The sequence below is a fragment of the Phascolarctos cinereus genome, unplaced genomic scaffold (genome assembly GCF_003287225.1).
Source record: "Phascolarctos cinereus isolate Bilbo 61053 unplaced genomic scaffold, phaCin_HiC Scaffold_4;HRSCAF=312, whole genome shotgun sequence".
Lineage (NCBI taxonomy): Eukaryota > Metazoa > Chordata > Mammalia > Diprotodontia > Phascolarctidae > Phascolarctos > Phascolarctos cinereus.
The window spans coordinates 714,277,071-714,294,302 of NW_027555847.1; positions in this window are offsets into that span (position 1 = coordinate 714,277,071).

Here is a 17,232-nt window from a genome sequence, read left to right on the forward strand (position 1 = left end):
TGCCCTTGGCTCACAGGGCTGGAGATGGAAGGAGCCTCAGAGGTCATCGATGAATAAATATCCCCAAATATGAGTTTGCTCATCTGGGAAATAAGGGGGTTGACCTCGATGACCTCGGGGTCCCTCCCCTGTCTAAATATATGATCCCTATGATTCTAAGAACTTCTTGATGATGAGAAATGTTGGGTGAGCTATCTTGGGAGGTAGTGAACCCCCTGGCTCTGGAGGTATTCAAGGAGAGAGTAGATGACTACTTTCAAGGATGATGGAGTTGCGGTTCATGGTTCAGATGACAGCTAAGCCCTTGCTGGCTCTGAGGGTATTGGGAAACTGAGGCCTAGAGAGGTTAAGGGACTCACATGTATGCCTTCCACAGGACTGTGCTGTACGGCCGGGCTTTTATCCTTAGAGTAAGGAGGTGAGTTCAGAGTGGATGAGGGTCCCTGAGGAGTCTCAAAGTAAGTTGTAGATAGGGAAGGTAGCTCTGGGTAAATAAAATAATCTAGCCCCTTCTCCCTTCATTTGTGAGATGTGGTCAGCTTATAAATGACATTCCCAAGCCCTTCTGGAAACCTGCATTGATAACTCTGGAAATGTCTGGGTAGTAGAGAGGAAAGAATCACCCAACTGGGACTTGAACACCAGAGTTACAGATCCATTTCTGATACTTGGTCGTTGTGTGACCCTGGCCAGATTCCTTCTCCACTCTGGTCCTCAAGATCCTCATCTTTAAAATGAGGAGACTGACCTGGAGCAAGGGTTTCAAACCTCTTTTTGTGTGTGTGGTGAGACAGTCTGGTGAAGTCTGTGGACCCCTCCCCAGGATTAAATGCATTAAGTAAGATACGTAATATTGCAAAGGAAACCCATTATAGTGAAATATAGTTATGAACATATTTTAAAAAAACACAATTTTATGAACCCCAGGACTAGATTCTCTTAAATTCCCTTCTAGCTTAGATAGTTATGATCCTAAGACTTCTCCTGGTTTTAATATCTCCTATATTCTATGTGGTATGAGTCTAAAGACTTCCAAATCTAACATTTTGTGTTCTGAGGCCTTCCAGCTCTGATATCCTCTGTTTTAATGCCCCTCTCAGCCCTGACATCCCCTGTTCTAAGGCCCCTCCTAGCTCTGACATTCCCTGTTCTAGAGGGCCCTCCCAGCTCTGACATTCTCTGACGTGAGGCCCCTCCCAGCACCGATGTTCCATATTTGAAGGCCCCTGGCACCTCTGACATTCCCTGTTCTAGAGGGCCCTTCGAGCTCTGACATTTCTTGGTTCTAAAATCATCTATTCCTGCCCAAGCACTGACGCTGGCCCCATCCGCTTGCCCTCCACCTGCCTTCACAAAGCAGGAAGGATGCCTGAGTCTTGTTTATTGCTGTTTCCTGGGAGTTGTCTGTGTGGTTAAGCTTCCTGCAGAGCTGGGGGTGGGGTGGGGGGAGCAGCTCAGAGTTGGAGAGGATGAGGAGTGGAGAGAGGAAGTCTCTATACCTTTGTTCTCTGAATCGCAGTAGAGTAGCTGATGGGGCTTGGGGAGAATAATCACACTCTCAGGGATCTTACAGAGTAAATACACTTAAACCTCAGTTTCCTCATCTGAGAAATGAGGAGGTTAGCTAAATGACCTCACTCTCACATCCCCTCAGGCCCAAGCAGTTGGCAAGGCCTGTTAACACTTAGCACAAATGACCCACCGGCTGACTCAGCTAAAATCCCACCTTCCTGGTCCCCGTTAACACCAGTGCCTTCCCTTTGAGATTCTCCCCGGTATGCCCTGTATATTTCTTGTTTGCATATTGCTTGTATATTCCCTCCTTCATTGGATTGTGAACTGCATTAGGACAGAGGCTGTTTTTGTCTTTTTGTGTATTCCCCATGCCTTGGCTCTTGCTTGGATATGGCAGGATGAGAGATAGTGAGGAGTCTAGGATGGCTGAGGTTGGGAGCTTGGGTGACAGGAAGATGGTGGTGTCTCTAATAGTAACAGAGAATGGAGGAAGAGGGGAGGCTTGGAGGAGACTTTAAGACCAAGATTATACATTTCTGAATTGCATTAATAGAGAGAGGGCAGCTAGGTTGCACAGTGGTTAGAGCTGCAATCCTGGAGTCATCTTATTAGCTGTGTGACCCTGGGCAAGTCATTTAACCCTGTTGGCCTCAGTTTCCTCATCTGTAAGATGAGCTGGAGAAGGAAATGGCAAACCACTATAGTATCTTTGCCAAGTCATGAAGAGTCACGATTACAGAGAAACTTCCCTACAGAGAAGAAATGTCCCCACCCCACCCAGCAAAAAAAAAAAATCCCTTCCAGCCCTGATGGTCTGTGTTCTAGGGTCCTTCCTAGTTTTGACCTCCCATGCTCTAAGGTCTCTCCTGGCTCTGAAGATTTCTGTACTTTCCAAGGTTCCCTTTTCACATTCTGTTCTAAGTTTCCTCCTAGCTCTCATATCCTGTGATCATTCAAGGTAACCTCCAGAAAACGCTGTCTTCAAGGGTGTGTTATTCCAGCCTGAGGGGACAGTGTGAGCCAGCTTTGGGAGTGGGCCATGGGGAGGGCAGTCTGATGCAGCCTTTGCAGTGTCTGGAGCTGGGGCTGCAGAGCTGAAGATCTGCTGATATACCAGGCATTTACCTTCGGGGACAATTGGAGACAACAATTGTTAGGCAGGCAGTGGAGGCAGGCTGGTAATGAGGCCCAGGAGAGCTGTTACCAGTCAGTGTTTAAGGCACAGTGTCTTGTTCAGAGCTAAGAATGTTCCATGAGATTGTGATGACACCGCGGATGTGGATGAGGATGCCGATGCTGATGCCGATGCCGATGCCGATGCTTTTGGCTCTCAGGTCTCCCTGCACCAGCAGCTGAGGAGGATCAAGAGAGGTCCAGTGTCGAGCTAGTATCTGTCATCCTCTGCCAGCGGGAGGGTCAGCTGAAGTGAGCGGGCATGACTCAGTGCAATGTGCTGGGACCCAGCGACCTCAAGGTCCAGACTCAAATTTTCTGGTTGGCTTGGACCAAGTGGTCGCCCTTCTCTGAGCTAATGCAGTGAGGATCCATGATTTGAGAGCATTCTGGGGAAAAGGTGGTGCTGTTCCATAATGATGGGGGGAAAAGCAGCTCAGGAGTGTTGGTTATGTTGTGCCTTTGTCCTTTACATCAACCTCTCCTCCAGCCTATCACAGCTCCAATAGCTCACATTGAGATAAAACTGAACAATGAGCAAAGCACTTATTACCTAAACATCTAATTAATATCTAATAATTAAACAAGGGGCCATCTCCAGTCATCCTGATCTAGATCTGGCTACTGGACCCAGGTGACTCCAGAGGAGAAAGTGAGGCTGGTGACCTTGCACAGCCCTCCATGACTTAAATCCAATTCACTGCAAATCATGGCATCACTTTCCTGATGTTATGGTTCTCTTCAAAAACAAAGGACCACCACCACCAGCAATTAAACAATTAATAAACATTTAATTAATATTTAATAATTAAATAATGAATAAATATTTAATACCAATTATTGTTTTATTATTGAAGTAATAAAAGCTAATAATAGCTAATATTTAAATAGCACTTTCAGGTTAGCAAAGCCCCTTTTACATATATTAACTCATCTGAGCCTCATAAACACCCTGTTAGGTAATTGTTATTATGTCCATTTTATAAAACTGAAGCTAGAAGAGGTTATGTGACTTGACCAGGGTAACATGACTAGTAAATGTCAGAGGTGAGATTCAATTTCAGGTCTCTCTGACTCCAAATCCAGAGCTTTAATGCTATTATTAAGTCTTTTTTTTCCCTTAAATAATAGATGAGGAAGTTGAGTCTTGGAGAGGAGAAGTGATTTGCCCGTGGTCACACAGTTACCAAGTGTCAGAGGTGGGATTTGAACCCAGGCTTGTCCTGACTCCGGACTTAGCTCTCTGTCCCCTAAGCCATACAGCATCTCACAATTCATTGTTATTATTTGGTGCTTCAGGGATTCATGATTTGCTCACGGTGGCAGCTCTTTCCATTAAAGATAATCACTATCCCTCCAAACACTAGGAAAACGTTTTCAGAAATTCCTGGAGGTGAGAAAGAGCAAACCAAAACGAAAAACCACCTGCTCTCAGAAATAATTGTCAACCTCATGCTCAAAATTCTTCCATGATTTCTTCTACAAAATGCTCACCCCACCCTTTAAAATCCTCCACAGTTTGACTCTCACCTGCCTTTCCTTTGATGCACTCTCTCTTCCAGTGAAGCTGGCCGACTTAGCTATCTGCCCCCATATGTGATTGTCATCTCCCACCTCCACGCCTTTCCATATGTACTTCTCCGTGTCTGGCATGTACTTCCTCATCACCTCTGCCTAGTAGAATTACTAGCTTTTCTGACCTCTTGATTCTAGTTATTAACACCTTCTACCTTTTGAAGTTACTTTGGGAATACATTATATTTGCTTACTTGTGTCTATGTTATGCTGTTCTCCATAAGATATAAGCTTACTGAGAACAGAGTCAGTTTCTTGTCTTTGTTCCTTAATTCTTAGCACATAGTAGGTGCTTCATTGATGCTTGGGGAGTTGAGTTGGTCAGGCTTAGTTAGCTAGGCTGGTCCTCAGATGAGAAATACTGTCTGTCATTGATCACAGGATCATATATTGAGAGGTGGAGGGGACCTTAAAGCCATCTATTTCATCCCTATCACTTTACGGATAAGGAAACTGAGTTCTAAGAAGCCAAGTGACTTCCCGAAAGTCACAGAGCTAGCAAATGACAGAGGCAGGGATTCGAACCCATGTCCGCTGACTCCAAAATCCAGTGCTCTGTCCCTTGATTTGTGTTGTCTCTCGAGAGTCAATCCAGCTTGGTGGGACCTATCAGGGCTTGTGGTCTACTGGCTTAACCTTTGAGAACCTATCTTCAACCCCATAGCTGGGCTATAATTTGTGGGGAGAGAGCTCTCATCATCATTATCCTCTTCTTATCATCTTAATCCCCTATATCATCATTATCTTGTTCTTCTCAACTTTCTCTTTTTCTTTTTTTTGGCCAAAGACGAGGTTTATTGCAACATCTGTCATATTGGGCAGACTCTTAAGGAGTCTGAATGTTAGTGAGCTATGTGGCTAGATTTTAAGAATCTAAGCAGTGGCTAGAACATAAGAATCTAAGCATCTTAATGGAGACAAGATGGATCTTATATACAGAAAGACTATGGGAGGAATCTGGGAGTGGTGAAGTAGTCTATGAGGTAATAGAACTCCAGGGAGCTGGACCATGTGGCCAAGGATTTTCTCATTCTTTTCAATCTGACATTTATTAGTATTACTATTATCATTGTTATTATTATTAATAAGGTTTCTTTCTGTTCTGTCCTTTGGAGCTATGGAGCTGAGCCCATCACCAAGCACAGATTTAGCATCAGTCTCCCCGGGACACTATGCTCTCTGTTCATTACATTTGCTTAACTAAGGCATGGTTACCCAGAGATTCCTTCTGAAGTAGTCCTTTTCTGGTTCCTCCAGCCTTCCTTGGGGTGTTCAAGGAGGACCAGAACCTTTAGTGTGAGGGCTTGCCAAGCCCTTTTCAGGGCTGCTCATCTACCTTTGGTGTCCACCTGCCACCCAACTTTCACCTGTGGCTCCAAGAAGCTGTAGCACATGCAGAAACCACACTTGAGTAAAACTATAGTGGCGGATAAGCTAAACCAGGTTGATGGTAACTGATTGGCCACAAATCCACCACTGAGTCCACTCAAAGCCTGTAAAGTCTTCCCCCTGTGGAATGGGTGGATGAAAACAATTTGTCCCAATGGCCATGAAGGTAGCTGAAGCATTGCTGTTGAGCTTGGTCAGACATTGAAGATGCCAAGGTCATCCACTGCATCCTGGGCCATCACCAGTCAGCTTGACTTCTGTCCTGCCACTGGACTTCAATGACTCTGGAAGAGAAAGTGAAGCTGATGACTTTGTGTAGCTCTGCCTCACTTAAATCCGGTTCATGAACAAGACAAGACTAGCGATATCACTGATCCTCTTTGAAAACAAAGGATAATAACAACAACAACAGTGCCTTTTTATCTCAGATTATCATCAGTTTACTCTGTGTGTATCTTGGGTGTGCCTAGTTACTTATATGTCTTCCCTATTAGAATGCAAGCTACTTGAAGGCAGCCTTTATTGCCTTTATTTGTATCTCTGGGATGAAACAGTGCCTGGCATATAGTAGGTGTTTAATAAGTGCCTGTTGACTGACTGACAGAGTCTTCCATGGGCTGGCATTTGGGGGTATCCAAAAGGGAAAGGCTTTCATTCATTCCAGGGTCCCGGCCAAAAGAGAGCCTGAGTAAAGTTGGCACAGCGTGTAACTTCTTCCTATGGACCCCCTACTGCATAGATTCACAATATCTGAAAACATTCATCTCTGCTTGAGGAGATACTAATAACATATGGAAAGAGTGAGATGAGGCTGTAATCAGGAGATGAGTTGGGTGGGGGACTGCTAGCTGTGAGCAAGGCTGACACTGTAAACACTGTGTGAGGTGTCCACACCCTTCCTCTCCCACCTGCCTCTATCTTAAACCAACACAGATGAACATTCAGCTGAGGCCCTTTGAAGGGCTGGTGGCATGGCTTGTGCTTGTTTTGGTGAATAAGACTGAAACTTTCCATCTGGCGTGAGGCAGGGAATTTGCATGCTTGGATGCAGCTGCCAGGGAGTGGGCCCTCTTCCCTGCAAATGGGCCCATCGTCAGTCAGCATGGGCCAAAGAGGTCATCTTTGCATATCTCTACAGTTCAGCACTCAGGTGGGGCTGTGCAGAAAGTACGGGGAGAATGGAGGAGGATCCCTACCTGGGAGAGGGCATAGAATCATAGGAATCCTAGAGTTATGGGATCCAGAGCTGAAGATGGCATACGGATCATCCATCCTAACTCCTTATTACAGTTGGGGAAACTGAGGCCCAGAAAAGGGCATTGACTTGCCCAGGGTCAAATGGTTACTTTATAGATCAATGGTTCTTACCCTGAGGTCAATAGACTCCCAAAATGTTTGTGGATAGATTTCAGGGGTTCTGTGGACTTGAATGGAAAAAAATAGTCGTCTTTATTTTCACTAATCTTGAGCAGAAATTTATGATTTTCTTCAATTATGAATGTCTTTTTAAATTATTCTGAGAAAGGCTTTACCAGACATGAAAGGGGTCCATGGCACCAAAAATGTTAAGAACCTCTAGCCTAGATCATTAAGTCTAAAGCCTTCATTGTAAAGGGTAGGAAACTGAGGCACAGAGAGGGGCAGAGGCTTATCCAGTCATGCAGAAAGCAAATGGAAGAACTGGGAGCAAAATACGGATTTCACAGTCTGGGACTTGTAGGATGGGCTTAAGGAATAAAGATCCTCAGAGCTGGAATGGGTCAGAGAAATCATCCCAGCCAACCTCCTGTCCCATGCAGGAACTTCGCCTATAACACCTATGACCCTGTTTAATTCCTAGGCACGAGTCATATTTAACAGCCAATTATGTACAAAGTTCCACAATTACTTATAGGGTATTATGGCCAGGCTCAGAATCAACCAGGTGGGGTAATTTCCTGTTTAGAAAGGAAATAGCACAATGGGGAAACTCTTACCTTTGCCCATGCCAAGGTCATCCCCTCAACTTTTCCCAGGGACAGATATCCATCTGTAGCAATTCACAGACTGCAGCACAGGGCATTTCCCTTGAATGGTGAATTATCAGGTTAATAACACTTCAGACAGCCAAAGCTGAAGTCAAATTCAGAATAATATCAAGTTACAGTTCCAAGAGATTTTACCTCAAATTGCAAAATTTCACTAATCACAGTTTAGGGCTAGGATATTATTGTAATAACAGTTAACAGTGTGCATCCATAAGGACATTTCATTTGTTTTTCATATATAAATTAGGAATAATCCCATTACGAACACATACAGTGAATGCCTGACAATTGACTCAAAACCCCAGAAAAATGCCAACTACTGTAAATCTCCAGACTAACAGATATTGCCTATTAACCTGTAAGACAAAATGAAATCCTTGCGATCTAAAGTTTATTGTTACTAAGTTGGTTAAAAGCTGTAACTTCAATACCTATTATTTTTCATAACGTGTTGTTGTTCAGCTGTTTTATCATAGCTGACTCTTCATGGCCTCATTTGGGGTTTTCTCGACAAAGATACTGGAGGGGTTTGCCATTTCCTTCTCCAGCTCATTTTACAGATGAGGAAACTGAGGCAAACAGGATGAAGTGACTTGCCCAGGGTCACACAGCTAGTGTCTGAAGTTAGATTTGAACTCAGCAAGATGAGTCTTCCTGACTCCAGGCCTGGCACTCTATTCTTTGCACCACCTTGCTGCTTCTTTTATAAGACGTACAATTTTGTAATTTTTATAAGTGCTAACCACATAATCTATCAGATAAAGCTCACTCTTTACCATAAGAGAACCTGGGAGTGGTCCTAGCTCTTCAAGCTCCTACATGTGGTCAGCAGGGCTGATAAGATCTCATGACCCAGCCCAAGCAGAAAGCCCCAAAGGAACCCACAGGTAACAATGACAAAGAGGTCTTTGTTATTTTTTCCTCCCAAACAGTAAGTTATCATTATCCATTAAAAAATGCCCAGTTAAATAAAGTTTTTAAACATTTTGACCACATTTTTAATAACTCAATTCATAATCTAACAACATCTAGATGAAAAGAGAAATTTCTCTTCTAACAGCATTTCTGATACAAAGGTTTCCCACATGTCACAATATAAGAGATTTTAGAAACACAATAATAACATATATGATATAATGTGTTTAAAACATGAAACAAACTGTTACCAGTCAGATGACATCAATGTAGTGAATGCATTTCCAATTTATCTTACATAGAAAATCATTCATCTTATCACTTTTGGTATTTTGTACTAATCACATCTAAAACCCAGTATAGAGTAATCCAGTATGAAGTAATTACATTCAATTAAAGAAATAATAATAAGAGCAATATTTAATATTTATATAGTGCTTACCACATGCCAGGCACTGTTAAACACTCCACAATCTTTGGTTGTTATTCAGTTGTTTTCAGTCATGTCTGACTCTCTATGACCCCATTTGGGGTTTTCTTGGCACAAATGCTGGTTAGCCATTTCCTTCTCCAGCTCATTTTACAGATGAGGAAACTGAGGCAAACAGGGTTTAAGTGGCTTGTCCAGGGTCACACAGCTAGTAAATGTCTGAGGCCAGATTTGAACTCAGGTCCTCCTGACTCCAGTGAGGTGCTCTGTCCACTGCACCACCTAGTTGCTTCACAACCTTGGAAGGTAGGGGCTATCTGTTATTATTATTCCCTTTACAGATGAGGAAATGGAAGATCATCCAAAATCTTTTGGGGTTGGATGATGCCTCTGGCTGGCATAGTCATACTGTACAATTCATACCTCTCTTCCCCCACCCTTCTTCTCTCTCCACACCATGCTACCCCCCCCCCCACCCTGAGGAAAAACCTCTCAGAGTTTGCCTACAGTCAACTCAAGATGTAGCAAGCCTTTAGAGACAGCTGGTGGTAAAGTGGATAGAGTGCCAGGCCTGGAGTCAGGAAGACCCGAGTTCAAATCTGGCCTTAGACACTTACTAGCTCTGTGACATCGGGCAAATAACTTAACCCTGTTTGTCTCAGTTTCTTCAGCTGTAAAATGAGCTGGAGAAGGAAATGGCAAAACCACTCCAGTACCTTTGTCAAGAAAACCCCAAATGGGGTCATGAAGACTCAGACATAGACAGTTGGTGGTGCAGTAAATAGAGTGCCAGGTCTGGAGTCAGGGAGACCTAAGTTCAAATGTGGCCTCAGATACTATTTGTGTGACCTTGGACAAGTCATTTCACTCTGTTTGCCTCAGTTTCCTCATCTGTAAAATGAGCTGGAAAAGGAAGTGGCAAACTCCTGTAGTATCTTTGCCAAGAAAACCATAAATGGGGTAACAAAGAGTCGGAACACAACTGAAACAACTGAACAACAAGAAGTCTAACCTCCCCATTTTACAGTAGAAGAAACTGTGTCCTAAAGAGGTTCAATGACTTGCCCAAGGTCACGCAGGTAAGTGGCACTCCTGGATTTTGAACCCAGGTCTTCTGATTCTAAATTAAAAGTTCACCGTTGGATGCCACCTGTCTAAGGATGCCGGGTATCTGTATGTGGGTAGCTTAAGATATCTAGAGCAGTTATGAGCTCCAGAACTTCAACTTTGGTTCTGGGTGGGGTAGTAGGGGGTGGAATTGTTGACAAAAAGGAAAGGGGAATGACAGAATCTAGTAATTTGAGAGCCAAAAGGATCATAGTAAAATAGTCTGTGAGTTCTAAGGGATCTAAGAAGCCATGGAGTAAAACCCTTCATTTTACAGATGAGGAAACTGAGGCTCAGAGAGATGAAATGACTTGCCTAGGGTCATAAAAGGAGAAAATAACAAATTGCAGACTTGAACCCAGATGACATCATTCTAAATCCAACCCTCTACATCCCACATTATGTTGTCTCAAAGGAAGGGAACTTTGAGACCTCCAACTCTTCAGTTTTTCAGTTGGTCCATCTTCAAGGAAGCAGGGAAGTTTGGAGAGGCACAAAACAGCTGGAGGGGCGCTAATGCTGTCGAGGTTTTCAACAAAATGAGGATAAGGAAAATTCCAGAACCTACAGATGAGCAAAATGAGAATTTACTTAGTAGTTTGTGAACACTTAGAAATGAAGTGGATGATCACTAGGAGGCAGTATGGGTTTAACAATTATAATAATAGCACTAGCAATGCATATGAATTACTTTGTAAACCTTCAACTCCTAGACAAATGTCAGCAATTATCTCTTGCTTAGAAAAAAATGAAGGTCATCTCAAACTACTCTCATATCTTCTGTTGGCAGGGTTAATAACCTAATGGATTAGATGACTGCCATTTTTCCACTGGCATTCTACTTTTCTCATATAAATTTTTCATCTGTTCTCTATTTGGGTAATTGGTCCATTAAGGTAATTGTGCCTTGCTTTTTTCCCCCCTCCAATAAGTAGCTTTGGAGGGAAGCACTCATAATAAATGCAATGCAACCTACGTTGTTGATAGGGTACAATTTTATTCATAATTTATTATAGGAGGGACCATGGCAGAATGGAAAAATCACTGGTTTAACAATCAGAAGGCTTGGAAGGGAGTAGAACCAGGAGAACATTGTACATAGTAACAGCAACATTGTTTGATGACCAACTTTTATAGACTTGGCTCTTCTCAGTAATGCAATAATCTAAGACAGTTTCAAAAGACTCATGATGAAAAATGCTATCCACACACAGAAAAAGAACTATGGAGTCTGAATACAGATCCAAGCATATTTTTTCTTTTGTTGTTGTTTTTTCTTTCTCGTGGTTTTTCTCTTTTGTTCTGATTCTTTTTTCACAACATGACTAACGTGGAAATAGCCTATATCTGATTGCATGACATCTTGGGGAGAGGGGTGGGGAGGGAGGGAGAAAAAAGTTTGAAACTCATAATCTTGTAAAAGTGAATGCTAAAGACTATGCTTACATGTCATTGGAAAAAATAAAATACTGTTAAGTGGGGGCAAAAAGAATCAATTTGCTTGGCTACTAGTATGACCTCAGCCAAGTCACTGAACCTCTCTAGGTCCCAGTTCCCCAGAACTCTGGAATCTCAGAGGCCTGAGAGGCTGACTGTATAAGAATAACCTCAGTCTGGAGACCTCCAGTAAAGACGAAACCACCATCTCCTCAGGTTGTACTTCTCACCCTTTCATAGCTCTAATTAGGAAGGTTTTGCAAAGCATTTAGCACAATGCCTGGCACATTTTTGTTGTTCAGTCATGTCCGACTCTTCATGACCCCATTTGGGGTGTTCTTGGCAAAGATGCTAGAGTGGTTCGCCATTGCCTCTCCAGCTCATTTTACAGATGGAAATGTGCTAAATATTATGCTAAATGTGCTAAGTAGGTGAGGCAAGTGATAAGTCCTGAGTTTCAGAAACCCACTAGAGATGTTTAAGTAGAACAAGGATATGCAGAGAAAAAAGAATAATCTGGCCCTCTGTGAGGAAGTTGAAGGGTGGAAGAATTTCCCAGAGAGGAGAAAGAAAAGCAGGACCCCTGAACATGGAGCCGAGAAACAAATGGGAGGTTCTTCTGGTGGCTTCTGAACTCTGTTCTTGACAGCATCTCATGCCCCCTGAGTGGACTTTTCCTGTTTATTCCATGAGGTAGTGCCCATCCTTTCTTTGTAAAATCAATTTTCCTTAAATCTAGAGTACATACCTGGTTTTTCTTTCATTTCTAAGATAGATGATTCACTTCCCTGTGACATTTCCATCATTTCCATTTGCCTTCAATTTCTCCTTGGTAGTGAAGATCCAGTCCAGATTAGACACTGCAAAGAAGCAAATTGAGGCTCCGTATCATGGGAAAAAAACAAAGCAAAGCAAAACTCTTCGCGGTGACTCAGGTTGCCCATGAATGTAATGGGACACCTTGGGAGATGGTGAATTTCCCCCTTTATTGAAATAGTGAGTGTATTCCTGAACATTTGTTAGATGTATTATGCCTTTTGGATAGTGAATGGATTGAATAGTTGCTGAGGTCTCTTCTAACTATAAACTCCATGATTTCTACCCCCTTTGAAGGATTAAATTACCATTAAGGAAAATTAAGGGATTATTTGATATTCTACTTTGGGTGGACAGAGCTCTGGCAGATAACTAGATTCATTGAGTCCCAGCATATCACAACTATATCTTGTCTCTTTACCAGGGTGGTCATCTGTTTTCCTGAGATCTTCCTCTGTTTACTTTTGCTGTTCAGATGGCTTGTAGTATAGTCTGGAGACAACATCTGCTGTTTTCTGTCCCCCTCCCCCAATCTTTATCTAAACATGCTTTACCAAGTTTCCCCCTCCCAGTTCTTGGCTTATCTCACACGAGTAATATAATATATTCCAACAGATATATGGAGATATATAATATATATGAAAAATATAATGATACATATTTGTATTCCTATAATAGGGTATAACACGCTATTTCCCCTCCCCCTTTTAGCTCTTTTTTTAAAAATAAGTATGTTTTCACCAAAGCCACATTTCAATCATGGCCCTTCTTTCACGAAGTCTCCATGAGTATGTATTTGCCTCCTTGCATTAGAACTCTCATGAACTTTGATTGTCACCCACATTTTATTCACTTGTGGGTTGATTTCTGACATATTGGGTATTATCGCTGGTCCCTTTCTTGAATTTTGTTTCCTATGACTTTCTGGACTTCTCTACTGTTATTCTTGTTTTAAAAAAGTGTTTTCCTGATGACTCTTGCCTTCATCTAACAGTCATTTTGACCTCTCCAGATTGAACCCACTCTTTTAACAAATTCAGCAGAACATATAATACAGTGAAAGTGTATTATAGTGTATGTCATATTATGCCCTAGTACTTCCCCACTTTTGTGCCATGAATGAGGGAGATACGTTTCTTTATCTGTTCTTTGGATCCCTCGTGGGTTTTTGGCTACTCAAAAATTTTACTTCATTTTAACGATCATTCTCTAGTCATTATATATGTTATTCTCTCAGCTGTGAATGCTTTGTTATATGTTGGACTTTTGTTTCTGTCTTTAACTTGCTTGGGGTAAATGCTTAGGAGTGATTTTGGTGGTTTAAAGTCTTGGGCAGCTTAGTAATTTTTCTTTCATAATTATTAATTAATATATAGAAACTGGACCACTTTGGAACTCCATTGATAGTGCATTGGTGTGCCTGTCTTTCCAAAGCCAATGACCCTTTCAATCTTTTGTCATCTTTGCCAATTTTCACAGAAAAGAAGAAATTTCAGAGTTGTTTTATTTTGCATTTCTCTTTAGTGAGCATATTTTCATGTGGTTACTTCTAGTTCACAGTTCTTTTGAAAATTATTCATATCCTTTGGCCATTGCTTTATTAAAATCCATTGCCAGTCTTCTTTTTACATCGTAGCTGCTCTCTGAGGGTCTTTGGCTTGGTAAATACACTTATGCAGTTTTATCCTCTTCCTTTTCAGTGTAAAGCCTTTTTGATTAGATTTCTAGGATTCCATGTCAATATTTACCATTCCTTGTTAGGTGCCCTCCATCCCTGGCCAGGAAGCTGTCACACTTATGTTCCAAGCTGTGGTCCAGAAATTAAAATCCAAACTTCAGATGCAATTTTCTTAACCACATGCTCACTTCTCAAATATGCCTTTCTTTTCTGATGCCCTCACCACACCGTATAAGCTCCTAAGGTCTTCAGGTGATGCCCTAGAATTTGTTGCTTAATACTTTTTCATCTTTAGCAATATGTACTAGGTTCCTTCATTTATATATGTGTCATTTGTGCCTACATGAATCACCAGAATTGGCCGGTAGCCATCTGGCTTGGCAAATCTCAAGAATTTCTCTGTCACTTCTTGAATATATGCCCCACGGAGATAGCAGACCTCTCTACTACTGTTGTTATCACAACAACACACAGCTGCCTTAGTATCCCTCAGGAAGGAAGCTAAAAACATTTCTACTCATTTCATCTTTCTCTGATACATAGTGGATGACCACTTATGTGACAGCACCTGTGAATATATGTCACAATTCCCTTGGACAACAAACACGTGCTTTCTCTTCAGTGCATACAGCTCCCTCCTTTTCAAGAGGAGCCTTATATTTATTTCTTAGGTCTAGGTGTTTATTAGTCCTTCTTCCCTTTCTCTTTAATGGGTACACTCCAGAAACAGGTCAGGATCCCCCCTTCCTCTTCAGATCTTTTTTCTCCATGTTCACATTGATACCTCTTCCTCTTCCCTCTTTAAATAATCTTATTTTTCTCTTAATTCTTATTTCTTATTATGGAGAGTTGGAGTCATCTTTTCTTTTATTGGAGTCCCACCTTCTTACACTTTAAGCACAGATAGCACTCACTTGGCTCTAGCAGAAACACAATCCTCATACTCTGTGCAGGTCACCGTAGAATTTGCCCTGTTCTCCATACTTGCTTGAAGAGAGATCCCTAGTCCTCCATTTTTGTTGCTAGCAAATTTCCCTGGAGAAATGCTGTAGCTCCTCTGTAAGATGAGGAGGTTAGCGTAGGTGACCTCCATGCTCCCTTCAGCTGTAAATTCTATGATTATATATAGATATCATTACATGGTACATATTGATTTGCTCTTTGCCATTCTCCCATTATACCCTTACAGATCAGGTGGAGAGGTGGGAAGTGGATTATTGTCTTGTTTGGTGGATTCATAAATGGTTGAACAACTCTACTCAAAGAGTACTGATTAATGGATTAATGCCAATTTGCATATGGGGTGGTCTCAAGTCAGGTGCTCCAGGCATCTGCTCTTGGCTCTGTTCAACATTTTTTATCCCTGACTTGAATGAAGTCCTGGATGGAAGGCTCTTTAATTTCTTTCTTTCTCTTTATTTGTTCCTCTCTCCTTCCCCCTTCTCTTTTTTCCTTCCTTCCTTCCTTCCTTCCTTCCTTCCTTCCTTCCTTCCTTCCTTCCTTCCTTCCTTCCTTCCTTCCTTCCTTCCTTCCTTCCTTTCTTTCTTTCTTTCTTTCTTTCTTTCTTTCTTTCTTTCTTTCTTTCTTTCTTTCTTTCTTTCTTTCTTTCTTTCTTTCTCAGGCAGGAGGGATAGCCATTAAATGACAGGCTGTAGATACAGAAAGATCATTATAGGCTAGAACTCTAAGACCAGATCACAAAGTTGAAATTTATTCGAGATGGCTGTGAAGTCTTAAGCTTAGGCTGCAAATGAGTATAGGATTGAATAATTTATTAATCAAAGATTTTTTTTTTTGTAGCAAAGATTTATGATGTACCTGGTACCTGCAAATGCCAGGTCCTAGACGAGACTCATAAGACTCAGAGTTTAGATAGGATGTGATGACCCCATCCTAATGGAGCTCATAATCTCAGCAAGGTATAAGATATAAAAACAGCCCTACTAGGGCAGCTAGGTGGCACAATGGGTAAAGCGCTGGACTTGGAGTCAGGAAGACTTGAATTCAAATCCAATCTCATAAACTTCCTAGCTATGTGATCTTGGGCAAGTTACTTCACCCTGTTTGCCTCAGTTTCCTCATCTGTCAAATGAGCTGGAGAATGACATGGAAAACCACTCGAGTGCCTTTGCCAAGAAAACCCCAAATGGGTCCCAGAGAGTTGGACACAAGTAACAAGAACAACCCTACCAATGAATCCACCAGTAAATAAGCTTTTATTAAGCAACTGTTGTGTACCAGGCACTGTGCTAGGCACTGGGGCAAAAAGACATGAGCCAAGTAGTCCTTTCTCTCAATGAGCTTGCATTTCAACTCTAGTAACACAATTACATGATGAGTATACTAGAGAAGTGTAAACAAAGGTGTGTATGTGTGTGTGTGTGTGTGTGTGTGTGTGTGTGTGGGTGGGCTGTTTATGAGAAAAATACCTGGGAGCCTGAATGCACCAGGAAGTCAGTACAAATCAGCTATAGGAGGAGTAGTTAGGGATACAGACTAGACCTATGATTTTATTGGTGCGGCAGGAACTTCTTTCCCAAAGGCAGCTTGTAGAGAAGCACTGTGGCTAGCTTGGAAGCCAGGAAGACCGGGGTTCAAGTCCTCTCTCTGACATGTAAGGGCAGTGTGACCTTAAACAACATAGTAGGAGGAAACCAAAACACTGAATGGGGCCTCAGGCTAGGTTAAGGATGGTCTAGCTGCTAGGTCAAGGTTGGAGATAATTCCACGGTCACCTGCCCCGGTCAGAAGATAGCTGCAGTATAGTGGTTCGTTCTGAGCCCTACCGTTTAGGAGGGGCCATTGAAAGTATAGAGAGGAGGGAGACCAAGATGGCGAAGGGCTGTCCTGGGACCTCCTATGACTCTACGGATTGTATCATGTTGTATTGTATTGCCCTCAGAACTAGACTGCGAGGACAGGGGAGGATGGGAGGAAGGGGTCCCCAATGCCTCAGTCTTGTTGGGGCAGCGTCTCATTCTAGAGCAGCGCAGTGTTCAGCACAGGGGTACATCAGCGCAGCTGGCCGGTCCAGAAGAATAGGAGATGGGGGGTGGGGAATGAAGGCTGGAGAAAGGGGGGTCTTTGGTGACTCTCCTTATCCCCTCCATCCCTCTCCGGCCTGTTTTCCTGGGCCCAGCGCTGCTCTTGTTGCCATGGCAGCCCAGCTG